At 37.3% G+C, this 19,127-nt stretch overlaps 1 long non-coding RNA gene across 1 annotated transcript in view; it reads right to left on the reverse strand.

The window, feature by feature from the left end:
* LOC134759766 (uncharacterized) overlaps positions 1–19,127 on the reverse strand; it is a 93,218-nt gene that overhangs the window by 65,848 nt on the left and 8,243 nt on the right. The window contains exons 2-3 of the long non-coding RNA XR_010136494.1: positions 6,466–6,582; positions 357–575 (exon numbers count right to left, since the gene is read on the reverse strand). This is a non-coding gene — a long non-coding RNA (uncharacterized LOC134759766). The remainder of the gene's footprint in view (positions 1–356; positions 576–6,465; positions 6,583–19,127) is intronic.

Genomic DNA, 19,127 nt, shown 5'->3' on the forward strand with positions numbered 1-19,127 from the left:
AATGATAGGTAAGGTCACGTGGGTCACGTGTCCACTGGACAGGGGGCCCTTCATTGCCTGGCAGCCAAGGCAGAGAGAGAGGGAGAGAGAGAGACAGCTTACGCCATTATTTCTGCATATCAGAGACTTTTAGTACTTTCACTAATTTTGCTACTGTTATCTAAAAGGCAGAGCCAGGTGTACAGGATGGAACATGAAGGCAGACTAGGAGCGTGTCCACTGAAGCACAGCATCACAGGGAGACGGTTAGGCCTCCGGATAACTGCGGGTGGGCCTGACTGATGTCAGGCCCTCCACAAGAGGTGGAGGAGTAGAGTCTTCTCTAAACTCCTCGGGAGAAAGGGAGACTTCCTTACCTGGTCTGCTAAGTAGCAGGTGTTTTTCCTTGACACTGAGGCTACCGCTAGACCACGGTCTGCTTGGCAACGGGCGTCTTCCCAGAAGCTGGCGTTACCGCTAGACCAAGGAGCCCTCTGGTGGCCCTGTCCGGGCATAACAGAAGGCTCGCACTCTTGTCTTCTGGTCACTTCTCACTGTGTCCCCTCAGCTCCGATCTCTGTATGGCCTGGTTTTACCTAGGTTATGATTATAGAGCGAGGATTATTATAATATTGGAATAAAGAGTAATTGCTACAAACTAATGATTAATGATATTCATATATAATCATGTCTATGATCTAGATCTAGTATAACTCTTGTTGTTTTATATATTTTATTATACTGGAACAGCTCGTGCCCTCAGTCTCTTGCCTCGGCACCTGGGTGGCTTGCCGCCCACACATAAAAAAGAATGAAATCATGTCCTTTGCAGCAATATGGATGGATCTGAAGGCCATAATCCTAAGTGAATTAGTGCAGTAACAGAAAACCAAATACTATGTGTTCTCACTTGTAAGTGGGAACTAAACATTGAGCACACATGAATATAAATATGGGAAAAATAGACACTGTGGACTACTAGAGGGTGGAGGGAGAGAAGGGCTGGTGGGTTAAAAAAATATGTATCAGGTACTACGCTCACTACCTGGACAATGGGATCCATACTCCAAACCTCAGCATCACGTAATATTCCTATGTAACAACCCTGCACATATATTTCCTGTATCTAAAATAAAAGTTGAAATGAAAATAATAGGAGATACAGTAGGAGATACAGCAGCAAGGCAGTGATATCTAATCATTATTTTATTTACCCACTTGTTCAAGGACAAATATTTTCTTACTGCTTGTCATGCACCATGGTAGTTGACACATGTAACAGGGGTTTTCTTGCTGTATTCTGCTATTTCCTTGTCATATTTCTGTTATATTCCATTTGTGTTGGAGAAGCCCTTCCTTGCCCCAACACTGGTCTTTTACAGATCTTTCTAGGCCCTCTTGGGCTACAGTTTTTCAAAAGGCAGATATCTGATTAAGTTGAGTTAATTACAGCAAACCCTCACTTCCCCAGTTATAGAAAGTGGTCCAGAGATGGACGAGCAGATGACTTCAGCCTGGAACATCAACGTCTATCTGTTGGACTCCTCAAGGGAGTTAAAAGTAGAAACTCCTTGACTTACCAATGGTAAGAATTGGGCCACCAATGGTAAGAATTGGGCTATAACGGTTATTGTTCCAGTTCCATTTGTAAAAAGTGTCTGAAAAAGTCAATAGGCAGAGAGAACAAGAGATAGAGACAGAGACAAAGAGAAATATTTCTGATTATTTTTGTGTCTCTGTCCTTTCTTATTCCATTTATCATTTGTTCTTGAGAGCTGAATTCTTGTTCTCCTTCATTTTTGATTATGAGTCAACAAGCTCCTTTCTTCTTGCCTCAGTGAACTTAGTTTAGGTTTATTTTACTTATAACTAAAAGAGTTCTGAGTAATACCTCCCTATAACTGTGTATTAGTCAGGGTTCTCTAAAGGGACAGAACTGATAGAATAAATGAATATGTAAAGGGGAGTTTATTAGGAGAATTGACTCACACGATCACAGAGAAGAGCAATCACAGAGCTCTTCAAAGATGCAGGTGCTCCCCTCGCAAATCTATTTTGCAAAGTATTAGTGAAGCGTATGTCTTCTGGACCCTCCCACCTGGGATGTGTAGGTCTAAAGTGACTAATCTACTCCACCATCCCAATCTCCCTAAGCCTTTTGATCCCTTCCTCTACATTAAACCAAGGGAGATCAGGCATTTCCAGCTTGCTCACTTTGGGCTATCTTTTGATCCATATTTCAGCTAACCAAGCAAATAAACTATTAGAACCTTTTTTAACTCCCTGAGCTGCAACATTAAATGCAGAATCCCTGCTTAGTGAGCCCAAATCAATAAATTCGGCCAGATCCAACTTTATGTTCCTTCCACTATTATCCCACACCCTTAATATCCGTTTCCATGCCTGTTCTCCAGATTTCTGCTAATATAAATTAGAAAACTCAAGCAGTTCTTTTGGAGTATAGCACACCTCCTCATGGGTCACATTCTGAACCTCACCTCTAGGGACCTGCTGGGACTTTAGTCCAGTTATAGGTCTAGAGGCAAACAGGGGTGTTGGGCTGGGTCCTGAGGAGAATCAACATTGTCTTGCCTGGCAAGTGGCTCAGCGGAGGCCATCATTGTTGCCTCAGGCAGTGCAAGGTTAATCTCCTCAGACAAGGGTGGAAAGGCTGATGGCAGCATGGGTTGGGGAGGGGATGTTGCTACCACTGGGGATGGGGAAGCTGTTTCCTCAGGCAAAAAAGGCTCATGAAAGTTTACAAGCTCATTGTCCCTAGCTTCATCAGGGTCCTCCCACATGTCCAGATTCCAAGTTGCAGGATCCCATTCTTTTCCAATTAATGCCCTCACTTTAACAGTAGACAAGGCAAGGCTGTGTATGCACCTTTCATTGAAGGTCAGCCACTCTCGTAAGAGCTTGTGTCTGATTTTCCACATTTTTAGCTCTTTCTTTATAAGAGATAGGACTCTCAATCAGGGCAGTCTTAGAAGACTTGAGGCTCAGTATGTGCTTCTGAAGCTGGGAGTTAGAATCTCTGAGTTTATTGTGTTCCTACATCACTTTGTCCAGAGAATTTAGGAGCAACCAACCAGCTTCATTATGTTCCTTGGTTCTCCACATATGGTCAAAGTTATTATGTATAGAGTCACTAAACTCCTTGCCTCTCACAAGCAGTGAACCAGGAGTATCAAATGCATTTATTTCACATAACTCTTTAAACAGTTCATGCCAAGGACTATCTGTGTTCTCCATGCTATTAGAAGTAGAGTCCTTAGCATTTTGAGGTATAATCATATTAAGCAGTCAACTCCAGAAAGGAATCCATCCATAAAATTCTGTTCCTCTAGAACCACTCCTGGTGACACAGCTTTGATGACTGGAGGAACACCAGGGTCCTTGGTCTCATGCCGGTTCAGATAAAATGACACAGACACACATAGAGTGATTTTAAGGAGTGAAAAGTTTAATAGACAAGAAAGAAGGAAGGAAGAAGAAAACAGCTCTGCCATACAGAGACAGCAGGAGGGGGGATACGAACAAAGAGAAAACTCCGTGTGTGCTGAAAAGTGGCTGCTTATATTGGGGTGCTGGAGGAGGCAGTGTCTGGTTTCCATAGGGCCCAGGGGATTGGTTTGACCAGGTGTGTCATTTATGTAGCCCACAAAAAACCTGGCCCTCCCACCTTAGCCCTTTAAAATGCAAATGTGGGTTGCCGTTATGTTCCAAACACATGGTGTTATCCGGAGGTTGCCATGATATTTGGTACATCTGGTGATAAGGAGAAGGTGGTGGGAATCGCCATTTTGAGTGAAACCAGTTTCTAATGGCCAGCACTTGCATATCAAAGCTTGCCGGCCAGGCTTTTCAAGCAGGTTTTTCTATTAGAAAAGAGATGGTTGGATTGTGGAAGACAGTGTGGTGATTCCTCAAGGATCTAGAACTAGAAATACCATTTGACCCATCAATCCCATTACTGGGTATATACCCAAAGGATAAATCATGCTACTTTATAAAGACACATGCACACGTATGTTTATTGCGGCACTATTCACAACAGCAAAGACTTGGAACCAACCCAAATGTCCATCAATAATAGACTGAAGAAAGAAAACGTGGCATATATACACCATGGAATACTATGCAGCCATAAAAAAGGAAGCGTTCATGTCCTTTGCAGGGACGTGGATGAAGCCGGAAACCATCATTCTCAGCAAACTATCACAAGGACAGAAAACCAAACACTGCATGTTCTCACTCATAAGTGGGAGTTGAACAATGAGAACACATGGACACAGGGAGGGGAACATCCCACACTGGGGCCTGTTGGGGGGTAGGGGGCTGGGGGAGGAATAGCACTGGGAGAAATACCTAATGTAAATGATGAGTTGATGGGTGCAGCAAACTAGCATGGCACATGTATACCTATGTAACAAACCTGCATGTTGTGCACATGTATCCCAGAACTTAAAGTATAATAATAATAAAAAGAAAAGAGATGGTTGGGGTGGTTGTTTCTAATTACAAGAAAATTTCTACTGAGAACATTTACCCTTACTATCTGCCTAAAAATTATTTCTTAACTCCTGTATCACTGGTACCAAAATCTGTATTAGTCAGGGTTCTCTACAGGGGACAGAACTAATAGGATAGATGAATATATGAAGGGGAGTTTATTAGGAGAATTGACTCACACAATCACAAGGTGAAGTCCCACAGTAGGCCATCTCTAAGCTGAGAAGCCAGGAAGCTGGTCTGAGTCTGAATACCTCAAAAGTAGGGAAGCTGATAGTGTAGTCTTCAGTCTGTGGCCAACAGCCTGAGAGCCCCTGACAAATCATTGGTGTAAGTCCAGGAGTCCAAAAGCTCAAGAACTTGGGAGTCTGATGTTCAAGGGCAGAAAGCATCCAGCATGGGAGAAAGATGGAGGCCAGAAGACTCAGGCCAGTCTAGACCTTCCACGTTCCTCTGCCTGCTTTTATCCTAGTTGTGATAGATGGTGCCCACTTGAATTAAGGGTAGGTCTGCCTCTCCCAGTCCACTGATTCAAATGTTAATCTCCCTTGGCAACACCCTCACAGACACACCCAGGAACAATACTTTGCATCCTTCAATCCAATCAAGTTAACAGTCAATATTAACCATCACAATCCTTTTAACCAGCTCATGGAAAAATAAGTAAAAATGATTGTACAAATATTTGGCAATTTCACCCAAGGATAGCAGGGAGTGTCTTAACTTGATTTTAAATGATAGCATCATTTTACTGTGATCTCACAGTAAATTAGAGTTTTAAAATACATATAAAATATATATTAATATATTAATTAATATAATACTTAATATAAAAAATTTCAGTGTCTTTTAAAAAATGTAGCCTTGCGTTGCATTTTACATCTTAAGCTATTTGTATATGATTTCATAAAAATAATAATGGAAAAAAAGTAGAGTGAATAAAGGAAAGTAATTTTAAATGTCTGAAGTTTCCTTAGTTATTATTAAACCCTTATATAATTTGTATACAGAAAAATATGTTTTAATATATAGGTAAAAGCCATTCTACTGTTTTGCACAGGGTCTGGGAATGCAACAATGGGAAAGTCAGTCCTTATCAAGATCCTAATCAGTCTTGGGTTTGCTTTCTAATTAATTTGACTTTATTAACTCACCACAATGACCTTTTTGTCTTGGAAGAGGGTTAGTCTGTGTTAAGTGAACTGATAACAAGCCTCTTTATAGAACAATATATAGATTAGTTACTATTTGCGGCAATGGTAACCTAGAAATCTTGTGTTGTTGATTGGTGCATTCTCTTTGCCTTAGGAATAACTAAGAAAAAGAATCAATTTCAGATGATGTTATTTGGTAAGTAAAGGGTCAAAATAAATTAGTGGAATGATTTATATTACTTTATGTATTATGAATTATACCTTAAATAATTATAATGAACTAGAATAGTATTATTAGCCAGAGTACTTCTCCCCTGATCTATATTGTTGGAACACATTCTTCAGTATCCACTTGCAAATGTTCTTGTAATTACCAAATTATTGGCATTACCATAGTCAGTTTTATAGCTTATATTTCATAATTGCATTTTAAGTTGGCAGTTTCCCAACTGAATTAGAAGTTAGCATAACCCCATCAACATTATGTTTATAAGTCATATTTTAATGAGTTTTCCTTATTGGAAGACACTCTCATATGGAAAGTACCAGGCATGTACAGGGATTTTGTGATATTTTAATCAAAGATTAAATAAAAAGGTGATTTGAAACAGGGGACATTATGTAAATACAATATGCCACTCATTAAGCCTTCTATTCCGTAATCTATGAATCTTATAGACTGAATCTTGTCTTTATTTGAAAGATACTTTTCCTTTTATTCTGAACAGTATATTTTATTCACAGTATTAAATATTCCTACGAAATTGATAATAAGTATAATGAAGAACATCAACAAAGCGAGACATGCAGTACTCACTTGTGGAGGCAGATGCTTACTTCTTAATCTTGACTAACTCAACTTTCAGTGGATCACCCCTTCTATTAAAGCAGCTCATTTTCTATGGTAGACATCTGCAAAATGGATCATATTTTCCTTTTACAGAAACAGAGAGATGAGTATTACATCAGTATTCACATCAATAAATAACAGTTGAATTTGAAATTTCAAAAGTTATTGTAAAATTTCTGATTAAAATGGTGAGTTGCTTTTCCCCCTAAATGGCTAAAACTGACAATGTGATTTTCCATGTGTGTGTCTGTTTTGCTATAAAAGAAACACTTTCCAAAGAGTCTCAATTACTGATATGTCTTTCCTACCAATTTCACCTTTGTGCCATGTCTCATCTCTTTAAGAAAACCAGCTTAACAATTTTCCAGCTTGCAAATAGGTGAATTAGGAAATACATTCATGAAGTGAATTATGAGATAATCTAGAGCACTTACAACTATAATTGATTCATAAAACTCAATTTACACTAATCCTTTCAGACACTCAGGCAGCCACCAGATGATACAGAACTATAAATAATAAAAGATAAGGTTCTAGTGAAATAAACTGAAAGTATAACCAAATACAGATGAATAGCCTAACTGACATTGTGGTCAGGAAAACTCGGAATTAGAGAATGACTTCTGTGTATAAAAAGTTCCTTCTATGAGTTTGCCATTTTAAAAAATGTTGTAATTATTAAATGTTCTTCACTTAAACACTTGAAAAGATAGAAAAAAAGTGAGTTTTCTGCTTTACTAAAACTTATAGGAAAGGCCTTTTTTGTGTAAACATTGGTTTTTGTGGAAACTTATGGTTATAGAGAATTGTGATTCCTTATTGGATGGCAGTTAATCTCTTATTAGAAATAGTATTCCTAATGCTAAAGTACATCTTACAAGGCATTTTCTATGATTTTAGTTGAATTCTTTCTAAAACTTGGTAAAGTCAGCAAATGTTTCTCATTGTCCACATTTTAATGGTCAACAAACAGAAACACAGGTATTAAAGGACTTGTCTTAGGATACACAGTTTATAACAATACAGTCTTTCCATCACTTTAGGAAAGTATTAGCAGCCTGATACTTCCAACTGTAAAGATGCTGAGAGTTTAAGCAACTTGTCCTGCCAAGTTTGCAGAGTGAAGTGGCGGCAGAATGAAAACTAAGTCATAAACATTGAATATTTAGAAAACAAAGTTACAGGACTTTGACTATTTAGAAAACATTTTCTAGGAAAACTCCTTGTTTAGGCTAGAATTCAAATCTACAGTGTGTTTACAACAGAGTCCTGAAATATTTATCCTGAGTGCTTGGCTTATTCCTTCCAGGATTAGTAGAACATTGCACTTTCCTCCTTGAGGCCATAATTGACCAGAGTCTTTCTCATGCATTGCTTCTGCCTCCTGCCATTGGAGTGGAATTAGCAGAAAATGACATCTTCCACGGAGTAGGCAGTCACTGTGCCTCCTTGTCTTTCTGCAACTGTGTTTCTCTGCGGCATCTACTTCTTTGCCCTGCAAATTGTGAAAGCTCAGCAAACAAGACTGGCTTAGTAGAATTTTGTGTCAGTTGAATCTAAACATGAAACTATTTGATATAACTATAGGCAGCCTAACACTGTAATCTTGGAGGAATTGACAACAATTGTAGGACTGATAGGGCTGGGTTTAGAAAAACAATTCAGAATACAGCAAATGACGTTCACTGCCTTCAATTTATGGGCTGCCTGATAGTTATATATTTCTGTGTGATTTGAGGCATTTATCTTTTTTCTGTCTTTTGATATTTTAGTAAGATGTTGAAAGGAGCTGCATTGGAGGTTACTGAGCCAGTTGCTAGAATGAACTGGCAATACATATTTACCATCTGTTCTTAAAGAATGAAAATCCCAAGTTCCATTAATTCACCAATATATGCTAATCCATTTGTATTTCAAGATGATATTATTGACTTTGGCATTGAAATGTGTTTTATTCCTAAAAATTTTCCGTACTGTTAAGGCTAAGCACCTTTTCCTTAGTCTTAAGGAAAGTTAAAGACTTTCCTTTGAAAAGGTGCTTTGCTTGCATCTCTTACAGAAGCACTTTCATAACACAATGGGAGCTATCGTTTGAATTACTCATTCCACAAGAACAAGAATCTCCCATAAGATCCCCAGGTGCTTTCAGGTAGAGGAAGGGTGGAGAGTGTTGGCAGTAATATGGTATGCAGCTACTATTTCCCCAAATCTTTCTCTAGGCAGAATATTTCAGGAAATATTTTTTCTAGAGGGCTCTTAAAAACATTTTCATTATAAGATTATGCTAAAAATCTAATTTTAAAAATCCACACAATAGTTTTAATTTTGTGAATGTCATAAGAAGCTAGGGAATTCTGCTAAATCCACTTTTCTGTTATCTGGAAATTCTCTAATTTACTGAAGGTTATTGATGGGAGGACAAAGGAGATGTGAGAGAGAGGGTTGGCAGAAAGAGCTCATGTTCTTACTCCCAAAGTCCTCTGGAATCATTGTCACTCATGGACTCTGGCTTTATCACTGGTTCTGCTGGGACTTCTGTCTCCCAATTCTTGAAATTGCATTACGCATACGTTTTCTCCTAAATATTGCCTTTATTATCATCTCCTGGAAAATAGATGACTCATCTTTCTCGGTATTGGGAAGAATGTGCTTCTTGTGTCTATTACCAACCAAATTAAACCTGGAAAGGTATGGAAGAAGGAAATACAGAAGGTTGATGCTCAAGACACTTATATGTTGAATGATGTATTTCATTTAACCTATGCCACAATATTTTGTGTAGAGTTTAATAATAATGGTAAGCAACATGTCAAGGCAGAGTTTGAACATTATTTAGCAATCCATTGTTTTAAATTTCTAATCTGTTTAAACTCAAAATATTCTTCTCTATGGTATTCTTCTGCTTCTCTAAGCAATTTTTTCAGGGTTGCAAAATGTGAATCATAATGAGCTGAACCAACAAAAAATCACATGCTCAGTGAAGTTTCGTTAGCTCTGTTATTTAAAGCTGATCTGCTCACACAGCTCCATTCCCACCAGTCCTCTTGCTATTCCTTCACATTTTAAGCTGCATATCTGTGGCAGAGTCTCTGCACTGATCGTTTCCTCTTCCTGGGATACCTTTTCCCCAGATCATTACCAAAATCATCACTCTCTTCCTTCATCCAGGTCTGTGCCCAAATTGCACCACCACCTCTGAGAAGGCTTCCTTTACCGCCCTATCTCAGACAGCAGCCTGTCACTTTCCTCTTATGCTGCTTTCTTTTTTTTTTCAGCATTATCACTACTTACTATATTTATACCCATTTACTGATGGATTAATTGCTTGTTTTATGCACTAAAGCATAAGCTCTATGAGGACAAAAACTTTGCTTTGTTCACTGTACATTCCTAACATCTAGGGAAAAAAGGTGCCTGGAACTTCATAGGCACCAGGTAATTAAAAAAATAGCTTTAATGCTTGCACATTCCACCTTTCTTTTAATAATTGCCTTTTGAAAAATTGTCATTATGGAAAATACTCAAAAATACTTCAAATGCACCTGGCAGTTTTAACCTGGACTTTGACAGAGACTATACATTGCTGTAATGTGTTCTTTTGCTTTTAAAATGTAAAAGCAAATTTTTAATAGACAAGTCATAATTATGTTACATTTATGAAGTGCAATGTGATGTTTTGATATATGTATGCAATGTGGAATGATTAAATTGAGCTAATCAACATATCTACCACTTTATTTTTTAACTTTTTTTATTGATACATTTGAAACTTACTCTTAATTATTTTGAAATATACATTATTATTGATTATACATACCCTGCTGAGCAACAGATCTCAAAACTTATTCTTCCTGTCTAACTGAAACTTTGTACCCTTTGACCAGTTATTTACTCCCCATTCCCTCACTGCCTTACCCCAGAATCTGATAGCCACCATTCTTCTCTCTAATTCTGTGAGTTCAACAACTTTTTTGCAATTCCACATATAATTGAGATTATGCAGTATTTGTCTTTCTGTGCCTGGCTTCTTTCACTTAGCATGTCCTCTAGATTTACCTATGTTGTCCTAAATGACTGAGTTTTATTCTCTTTTGAGGCTGAGTTGTGTTCTACTGTGTAAATGTACTACATTTTCTGTAGCCATTCATCCGTTGATTGACACTTGATTCCATACCTTAGCTAGTGTAAATAATGCTGCATTGAACATGGGAGTACAGACATCGCTTTGACATATATCTTTCAATTCCTTTGGATGTATTCTCAGAAGTGGGATTGCTGGACCATGTGATAGTTTTATTTTTAGATTTTTGAGGAACCTCCATACTGTTTTCCATAATGGCTGCACTAACTTACATTCCAACTAACAGTGTATAGGGTTCCCTTTTGTCCGTATCCTTGCAAACACTTATCTTTCATCTTTTTGATAAAACCCATTCTAACAGGCATAAGGCAATATCACATTGTGGTTTTAATTTGCATTTCCCTGATGAGATGGTGCTGAGCATTTTTTTCATGAACCTGTGGTCATTCATATGTCTTCCTTTGAGATGTGTCTATTCAGGTCCTTTGCTTATATTTTAATCAAGTTATTTGTTTCTTTTACTATTGAGTAAAAGAGTTCTTTATGTATTTTGTTTATTAGCCCCTTAACAGATATATGTATAGCTTGCAAAATATTTTTCCCAGTCTGTGGGTTGTCTCTTCAATTTGTTAATTCTTTTTTTTGTTGTTGTTGTTGTTGTTGTTGCTGGGCAGAATGTTTTTAGTTTGATGCAATCCCATCTGTCTGTTTTTGCTTTTGTTGCCTGAGCTTTTGGGGTCATAGCCAAAAAATCCTTGCCCAGACAGCAGCGTTATGGAACTTTTCCCCTAAGTTTTATTCTAGTAGTTTTATAGTTTCAGGTTTTACATTTATATCTTTAATCCAATTTGAGTTGATTTTTGGGAATAGTGTAACATAAGGGCCTTATTTCATCTTTCTGCATGTGGATAACTGGTTTTCCAGCGCCATTTACTGAGTGCATTGTCCTTTCAGCATTGTGTGCTTTTGGCACCTTTGCCAAAAATCAATTTACTGTAACTGTTTTGGTTTACTTCTGGATTCTTTATTCTATTTCACTGATCTATGTGTCTGTTTTTATGCCACTATCATGCTGTTTTGGTTATTACAGTTTTGCAGTATATTTTGAAATCAAGCAGTGTGATGCCTCCAGTTTTATTGTTTTTGCTCAAGAGTGTTTTAGCTATTTGCAGTCTTTGTATTACTACACAAATTTAAGGATTGTTTTTTCTATTTTTGCAAAAAGTCACATTGGAATTTTGATAGGGATTGTATTGAATCTAGATTGCTTTTGGTAGTATGGACATTTTAACAATATTAAATTATCCAATCCATGAACATAAGATATCTTTCCATTTATTTGTGCCTTCTTCAGTTTTTTTCATTAGTTTTTTTAATAACTGAATTGATGACATCTTGATCTTCCTAAGTAGATCAGATTCCTCTTTTCAATGTTTCCTATAACTTATTACAGTCTGTAAGTTACAGACTGTAAATACAAAAAGTTACAGTTTGTAAATACAAAATAACATTTGTGTACATATATATATATACACACACCCACACACACACTCCCCCTCGTTAGAGTCTATGTAATACAGACCTCAGATAACAATGTTTAAATAAGAGGTTTAAACAAGAAAGAAGCTTACTGCTCTTAGTGTAATAGCCTGTAGGTAGGCTGTCCCAGGGCTGGCAGGGCAGCTTTGATGCATGAGGTCATCCAAGGACACAGCTTCTATCTTGTTACTTAACCATCCCACAGGCATAGTCCTCCTGTGTGCCATCCTAGATAGCCATCAGTTACACATGCCTGCCAGCAGGGAGAGAGATAGGAGACAAGAAAGGCCAACTCTCCTTTCCTGTAATAGTGTGATAATTTCCAATAATGAGGGAGTCTGGGAAATGGAGTATTCATTATACCCATATAAAAGTTCATTTATCAAGGAAGACAAAATAAATTATATTGGAGGACCAGTAGCAGGCTCTGCTACAATCTCTTTGTGTAAGAATTTAATTACTGTTCCTCTCTATCACTGAACCTTTATCCTCTGTATCATTGAACACCTATGATTTTTCTGTTTAATCTTTGGGTCCCAGCACAATGCCACTACATAATAGTCACTCAGTAAATACGTAGTTAAATAATTATTTTATTGATGATGCCGGTATCAGCTGGGAATATTCACTTATCACATAGAAAATTTTTCAAAAAGAAGGAAGGTAGGAAGGTTATTCTATCAGTCTAGGTGAAAGAAGAGGAAAGTTGAAATAGGGAAGTGTTGATAAAGATGAAACAGAAAGATGTGAGGAATTTAAGGCTTTACAAGATAATGGTTGGAACTGAGGGAGAGAACTGTCTGAGGAAGTTAGGGAAGGGGAGGTGATAGGGTCTTGTGTAATGGTCACTAGGCCTTCCCTAGGGGAAGAATGGGCGGCTCAGGGAGGGTTTCTGGGGACTCTGGAGGTTCTCAGATGGCCCCTCTTTCCATTTTATGAGCTGCCCAGATTCTTAAAAAAAAAAAATCACCATTTTTGTGAAGCTTAGTTTCCATTATAATTATTTCCCTTTCAAACAAATAAAAAATTCTGACTGACATGTTACTGAGAGAGGGGTCTTGAAACTTGTACCTGGATTTGTAGCTAACCCTTTGCTTATATGTAGACGTTTGCAAACATCCCAGTGTATAAGCAAACATTCTTGGAATGTTAAAAGAAACCTATTGCCAATATAGCTAAGCTTAATGTAATAGAAAAAATACTCACTGAAAATGTATAGATACATTACAAAGATTAAAAAGTGAGTGCTGTTGAATGTGATAAACACTTTCTATTAAAAGTAATATTTTTGGTGAAAAATCTTAATTTCTATAATACGCAATAGCATCAAATAAACTGCATATAGGGGTCACATTTGAAAATTATAAAAACCTGTTTTACTTTGAGACTTCATATACCTAAAATAACAACAGTAGTCAGCAATGATCCTAAAACAAAACAAGGCAAATACAAAAATAGCTTTTCTAAAAATGATGACACTAACTTCAGTGGGGGAAAAAAATGACAAAGACAAAAGGCTTTTTAACTATCAGGCTGTTATCATGTCATCCTCATAAGATTAAGTCAGCTTTGCCTAAGGTAGAGGCAGTTTCACATCTTACTTTGTGTTTCATGGTAAAAATTGCAATGGAAAAAGGTCACTTTCACAACAAATTGATCCAAGATGAAAAGTGAACAATAATGCCAGTATTATTTTGCTAAAGTCTTCTGTGAATTAAAAGTAGCAAAATTTAGGATGACATATGTGGTTTGCCATGTTGGTATAATATTGATGTTTGAATCAAGAAATCTAAAAAAAATTTAATGTGGGCTATATTTGGGCTACATTGAGTGTAAATATGTTTTATATAGTTCTAGTATAGTACAGGATCAATTTTTATAGTTTTTATGCTTAGTATTATCTCATGCTTCTCACCTTTTTCAGTATCATACTTATTTTGAGTAAAAAATGTGTCTGGGACAGCTTATGATGCTTATGATGGGCTTTGTATGACATGCTAAATAATTTGAAAATTGGTTGGAAATACTGAGACATATGAGTATTTAACAGGGGAGTAAAATAGTGAGTCTGATTTAAAAAAAATTACTCTGTGACAGTGAGGAAGACTGATATGAGGCAGCCAGGTTGTAGGAAGGAAAATGAGGAGATTTGACATTTGAAATTGCATATGTTCTTTCTCTACACATTAAGGTATTTGCTAAATTGCTGTTTGAACTTTTCCTTCCTCTCCTTGTCCTCCTTTAGTCTTCAGATTGCAGTTAACTTTCTGAGAGAGACATTTTTACTTAAAACCTTTGCTGTCCTAGTGGCAGAGCTTCCAGGAATCAGGACTAAGGACAGATTTGAGTGACTACCATCATATTGTGTTCAGAGTTTTTATTCCTCACCAACAAATAGACACTGGTATTGGGTTAAATTACTCAAGCTAGCCTCCTTCTTATGTAGGAAAGATCTGTTTCTGAGTGTCTAGGTTCCTGACTGAACAGATGCATCAGTTTATTAGACATGCCCACATATGTCTGAACCCCAGGAACTGATGTAACTCAGGATCTTTCTCAGGTGGCTCCTTGGCCCTGTAAACAGGCTTCTGACAGGTATATCTCATCAGTTTGCAAAACAAGCCTAAACCTGCCTGAATCCCAGCAGTGAGCGAGAGTGTCTCAAACTAAGTCCCTCATCTACAGCAGCTGCGGTCAAAATAATATCAAATAACATAACTGGACTGGGTCTCTTTGTATCAAATTTAATACTTCTCGATGAGTTTTCACATACTTCATCGTCACAAAAACACTTTGAGATACATTGGGAAGGCATTTCTTATAATCCCATTTCCAAATCAAGAAAATAGTAGGAAACGTGAAGCAAATAGGAGGGGCAAGACTAGAAAGTAGCTTTCTGATCACCAAAATGGGAGATAAATAGGAAACTGAACTGATTTTGTAGCTGCAAGAGCAGGAGAACGGGCATGTGAAGTGATATGGAGATAAGTGAAAACTAAAAGGACAAGGAGAGCACAAACCCAATTAAAGGAGATGAAAGACATCAAGTCTTTGGTGGGGAGGGTGGTGGTGACACATAAATGTGAAGAGAAATCTTCCCTACCTGATATCCAGAATCAATATGAGGTTTCTGGGATAAACATATAATAAAACAACTTTGTTGTGAATTTGCTTTCAATAAATTACAGGGTGAAAATACTCCAAGTAGTTAAGATCAATTAGTCAAAAATGTATCTGTCATATCTAATCAGGTTTGTAGAACATTAACACTGCAGTTAATTCACTTCATGGTACCATATTGAATATAAGTTACACCTTTGTTTAATGTGTCACTAAATTTTTTTTAAATGCTGCCAATTAAATATGGCAAGCCAGTAATTATAACATGTATCTTGATTTCAGAGCTGATAAAATATTTACAAATGTGTGTCTCAGATTAATTTAATGTCATTAATCATACTTTCCAAAAATATTTTTATGTGAATGATAGAATCTGTGCACATTAGTTGATGAAGTTCATTGTGCAAAAGACAAACTTACCTAGTTGGCTAATGATCTCAATCACTTGCCATGTGACAATCTGGGGAGAAAAATGAACCTTATAAACTGCCACAAAGAAAGCATGGTACCTCAATATTTAGAGTATTTCATTCCCAAGAAATATTTTATGGAAGTTACAACGAAGAAGATAGCCAAAGCGGGTTATATGCACATCACGATATTGATTCTTCCTATTCAGGAGGATGGGATGTTTTTCCATTTGTTTGTGTCCTCTCATTTCCTTGAGCAGTGGTTTATAGTTCTCCTTGAAGAGGTCCTTCACGTCTCTTGTTGGCTGTATTTCTAGGTATTTTATTCTTTGTAGCAATTGTGAATGGGAGTTCATTCGTGATTTGGCTCTCTGATTGTCTATTGTTGGTGTGTAGGAATGCTTGTGATTTTTGCATATTGATTTTCTGTCCTGAGACTTTGCTGAAGTTGCTTATCAGCTTAAGGAGTTTTGGGGCTGAGATGATGGGGTTTTCTAAATATAGGATCATGTCATCTGCAAACAGACAATTTGACTTCTTCTCTTACTATTTGAATACACTTTATTTCTTTCTCTTGGCTATTGCCCTGGCCAGAATTTCCAATACTATGTTGAATAGTAGTGATGAGAGAGGGCATCCTTATCTTGTGCCAGTTTTCAAAGGGAATGCTTCCAGCTTTTGCTCATTCAGTATGATATTGGCTGTGGGTTTGTCATTTATGACAACAGCTCATTATTTTGAGATATGTTCCATCAATACCTAGTTTATTGAGAGTGTTTAACATGAAGGGATGTTGACTTATTGAAGGCCTTTTCTGCATCTATTGAGAAAATCATGTGGTTTTTGTCATTGGTTCTGTTTATGTGATGGATTACATTTATTGATTTGCATATATTGAACCAGCCTTGCATCCCAGGGATGAAGCTGACTTAATCGTGGTGGATAAGCTTTTTGATGTGCTGCTAGATTTGGTTTGCCAGTATTTTATTGAGGATTTTTGCATCGATGTTCATCAGAGATATTGGCCTGAAGTTTTCTTTCTTTGTTGTGTCTCTGCCAGGTTTTGGTATCAGGATGATGCTGGCCTCATAAAATGAGTTAGGGAGGAGTCCCTCCTTTTCTATTGTTTGGAATAGTTTCAGAAGGAATGGTACCAGCTCCTCTTTGTAACTTTGGTAGAATTCGGCTGTGAATCTGCCTAGTCCTGGGATTTTTTTGGTAGGCTATTCATTACAGCCTCAATTTCAGAACTTGATATTGGTCTATTCAGGGATTTGACTTCTTCCTGGTTTAGTATTGGGAGGGTGTGTGTATCCTTGAAATTATACATTTCTTCTAGATTTTACAGTTTATTTGCATAGAGGTGTTTATAGTATTGTCTAATAGTACTTCGTATTTTTGTGGTGTCAGTGGTGATATCCCCTTTAGCAATTCTTATTGTGTCTATTTGATTATTCTCTCTTTTCTTCTGTATTAGTCTAGCTAGCAGTCTATCTATTTTGTTAATTTTTTTCAAAAAGCCAGCTCCTGGATTCATTGATTTTTTGAAGGGTTTTTGATGTCTCTTATCTCCTGCAGTTCTGCTCTGATCTTAGTTATTTCTTGTCTTCTGCTAGCTTTTGGATTTGTTTGCTCTTGCTTCTCTAGCTCTTTTAATTGTGATGTTAGGGTGCTGACTTGAGATCTTTCTAGCTTTCTGATGGGGCCATTTAGTGCTATAAACTTCCCTCTTAACACTGCTTTAGCTGTGTCCCAGAGATTCTGGTACATTCTCTCTTTGTTCTCATTGGTTTCAAAGAACTTCTTGACTTCTGCTTTAATTTCATTATTTACCCACAAGTTATTCAGGAGGAGGTTATTCACTTCGCATGTAGTTGTGTGGTTTTGAGTGAGTGTCTTAATCCTGAGTCCCAATTTTATTGCACTGTGGTGTGAGAGACTGTTTGTTATGATTTCCATTCTTTTGCATTTGTTGAGGAGTGTTTTACTTCCAATTATGTGGTCAATTTTCGAATAAGTGCCATGTGGCATTGAGAAGAGTGTATATTCTGTTGATTTGGGGTGGAGAGTTCTGTAGATGTCTATCAGGTCCACTTGATTAGAGCTGATTTCAAGTCCTGAATATTCTTGTTAATTTTCTGTCTCTTTGATCTGTCTAATATTGACAGTGGGGTGTTAAAATCTCCCACAATTATTGTGTGGGAGTCTAAGTCTCTTTGTAGGTCTCTAAAAACTTGTTTTATGAATCTGGGTGCTCTTGTATTACGTGCATATATATATTTATGATAATTAGCTCTTCTTGTTGAATTGATCCTTTTACCATTATGTAACGCCCTTCTTTGTCTTCTTTGATGTTTGTTGGTTCAAAGTCTGTTTGGTCAGAGAGTAGGATGCAATCCCTGCTTTTTTTTTTTTTTTTTTGCTTTCCATTTGCTTGGTAAATTTTCCTGCATCCCTTTATTTTGAGCCTATGTGTGTCTTTGCATGTGAGATGGGTCTCCTGAATACAGCATACTGATGTGTTTTGACCCTTTATCCAATTTTTCAATCTGTGTCTTTTAATTGGGGCATTTAGTCTATTTACATTTAAGGTTAATATTGTTATGTGTGAATTCGATCCTATTATCATGATGCTAGCTGGTTATTTTGCACACTAGGAGATGCAGTTTCTTTACAGTGTCTTTGGCCTTTATATTTTGGTGTGTTTTTGCAGTGACTGGTACCGGTTTTTCCTTTCCATAGTTAGTGCTTCCTTCAGGAGCTCTTGCAAGGCACTCCTGGAGGTGATGAAATCCCTCAGCCTTTGCTTGTTTGCAAAGGATTTTATTTCTCCTTTACTTATGAAGCTTAGTTTGGCTGCATATGAAATTCTGGGCTGATAATTCTTTTCTTTAAGGATGTTGAATATTGCCACCACCGCCCACTTTCTGGCTTATAGAGTTTTTGCTGAGAGATCCACTGTTAGTCTGATGTGCTTCTCTTTGTAGGTTACCTGGCCTTTCTCTCTGGCTGCCCTTAACATTTTTTTCCTTCATTTTGACCTTGGAGAATCTGAGCATCGTGTGCCTTGGGGTTGATCTTCTCGTGAGTATCTTAATGGTGCTCTCTGTATTTCCTGAATTTGAATGTTGGCCTGACTTGCTAGGTTGGGGAAGTTCTCCTGGATAATATCCTGAAGTGTGTTTTCCAACTTGGTTCCATTCTCCCCATCTCTTTCAGGTACTCCAATCAGTTGTAGGTTCAGTCTTTTTACATAGTCCCATATTTCTGGAAGGTTTTGTTCATTCCTTTTCATTCTTTTTTCTCTAATCTTGTCTGCCTGCCTTATTTCAGCAAGATGGTCTTCAAACTCTGATATTCTTTCTTCTGCTTGATCGATTCAGCTATTGATACTTGTGTATGCGTCACGAAGTTCTTGTGTTGTGTTTTTCAGCTCCATCAGGTCATTTATGTTCCTCTCTAAATTGGTTATTCTAGTT

The sequence above is a fragment of the Pongo abelii genome, chromosome 13 (genome assembly GCF_028885655.2).
Source record: "Pongo abelii isolate AG06213 chromosome 13, NHGRI_mPonAbe1-v2.0_pri, whole genome shotgun sequence".
In the NCBI taxonomy this organism is placed as follows: Eukaryota; Metazoa; Chordata; class Mammalia; order Primates; family Hominidae; genus Pongo; species Pongo abelii.